The sequence below is a fragment of the Pongo pygmaeus genome, chromosome X (genome assembly GCF_028885625.2).
Source record: "Pongo pygmaeus isolate AG05252 chromosome X, NHGRI_mPonPyg2-v2.0_pri, whole genome shotgun sequence".
NCBI classification, from domain to species: domain Eukaryota; kingdom Metazoa; phylum Chordata; class Mammalia; order Primates; family Hominidae; genus Pongo; species Pongo pygmaeus.
In genome coordinates this window covers 41,708,567-41,710,492 of record NC_072396.2, presented here as the reverse complement: position 1 = coordinate 41,710,492, position 1,926 = coordinate 41,708,567, and the positions used below count along the sequence as shown (strand labels likewise).

The following is a 1,926-nucleotide window of genomic DNA, read 5'->3' as shown; positions in this document are numbered from 1 at the left end:
GATGCAATCTCGCTCTGTCTCCCAGGCTGGAGTGCAGTGGCGTGAACTCGGCTCACTGCAACCTCTGCCTCCCAGGTTCAAGCGATTCTGCAGCTGCAGCCTCCCAAGTAGCTGGGATTACAGGCGCGCACCACCGCGCCCTGCTAATTTTTTTTTTTTTTTTTAGTAGAGATGGGGTTTCACCATGTTGGCCAGGCTGGTCTTGAACTCCTGACCTCAGGTGATCTGCCCGCCTCAGCCTCCCAAAGTGCTGGGATTACAGGCATGAGCCACCGCACCCGGTCAAGGAGTGTATATTTTAAGATAACTACTATACCTTATCTATCCTTGATCCTAATCCTCAATAACTACATGTTCGTGCAAAATACAATTTCTACTCTATAAGAAGAAGAGTAGCCTGTTAGGAAAAGCATATTCTTAGGGGAGGACACGAAGACATCTCTTTCATAAATGCGATTTTACTTGGTGGGTCTTTTGGCATCACTATATGCTATTTCAACCTCCTTATCACTGGGACAGGTATTGATGAACTCGTCCCTACTGTATGCATTAGTTAGGTATCTCCAGATGCCAGTCATCTCTTTTGGAATATCAAAGTTGTGATATTTTTTGGCCACCACCTTGACAATATGCAGTTTGGGCAGCAGGCTGCAATCAGCTAATGTCATTTCATTGCCATCCAGAAATTTACGTGTAGAAAACTTAATGTCCTCTATACTATTTTCATCAATTTCATCAGGGAGAGGAGAATTCAGATATTTATCCAGTTTCTGCAGGGTTTTCAGGAGATCCTTCTCCAGTGCTTCATTAGCCTCTCGCCTTCAATTCTTGATAAATGCAGAGAATTTGGCAAAGATGTCCATTCCAGCAGTATTTGATTCTGGGTGTTTTGGTGAAAGCTTTAAGTACTTGGGAGGGCATAAGACTTCTTCAAGAAATTCCTCAATCTTACTTACATCCGTTTTGACTTCACTGTTGAAACTTATAAATGGTTGGTGGGTCCTGGGAGCTGTTCTGAAGGTCTGCAGGCTTCCATTTCAGGTCAACAGTTGTGACACTAAATACAACTCCTTTGAGTCAACGAATCATGAAGAACCTCTGGGAAAAGGGGCAGTTTCCTATGCTTTCACCATCACTGCCAGCTTTGACGAGGAGCTCAATGAGGGGCTCTTTGTCCTCCTCCTTCAGCCCGTTCAGCGGCATCCACAACGCCATTGCCGGCTCGGCTGCGCTCCGCAAACGGCGACGGCTGCGGCTGCTGCTGCTGCTGCTGCTCCTGCTCCAAGGCTACTCCGACTGCCGGCTCCCGCCGCAGTGCTCGCTGGACAGTACGGCGTCTAACTGGCCGCGGCCTCGGCTCCTCAGCACCTCCCCACGCCCTGCGCACGACCAAAGTTGATCATCTTAAAAACTTACTTGATATTGGCCGGGCGCGGTGGCTCACGCCTGTAATCCCAGCACTTTGGGAGGCCGAGTTGGGCGGATCACAAGGTCAGGAGTTCGAGACCAGCCTGGCCAGCATGGTGAAACCCCATCTCTACTAAAAACACAAAAAAAATTTAGCTGGGCGTGGTCGTGGGCGCCTGTAATCCCAGCTACTCAGGAGGCTGAGGCAGGAGAATCACTTGAACCCGGGAGGCCGAGCTTGCAGTGAGCCGAGATTGTACCACTGCACTCCAGACTGGGGGACAGAGCAAGACTCCATCTCAAAAAAAACAAAACAAAACAAAAAGTACTTGATATTACTAACAAGTTGTGAAGCTGAATAAACATTTCTAAATCATTAATAAGAAAAGGCCAGGCGAGGTGGCGCCTGTAATCCCAGCAGTTTGGGAAGCTAAGGAGGTCGGATCACGAGGTCAGGAGATAGAGACCATACTGGCTAAACGGTGAAACCCCGTCTGTACTAAAAATACAAAAAATTAG

The 1,926-nt window shown here is 48.1% G+C and overlaps 1 pseudogene; it reads right to left on the bottom strand.

Annotated features, from left to right (window-relative positions):
• Positions 1-405: 405 nt before the first annotated feature.
• LOC129024762 (chloride intracellular channel protein 4-like) lies at positions 406-1,298 on the bottom strand (annotated as a pseudogene).
• Between the last annotated feature and the right edge of the window lie 628 nt (positions 1,299-1,926).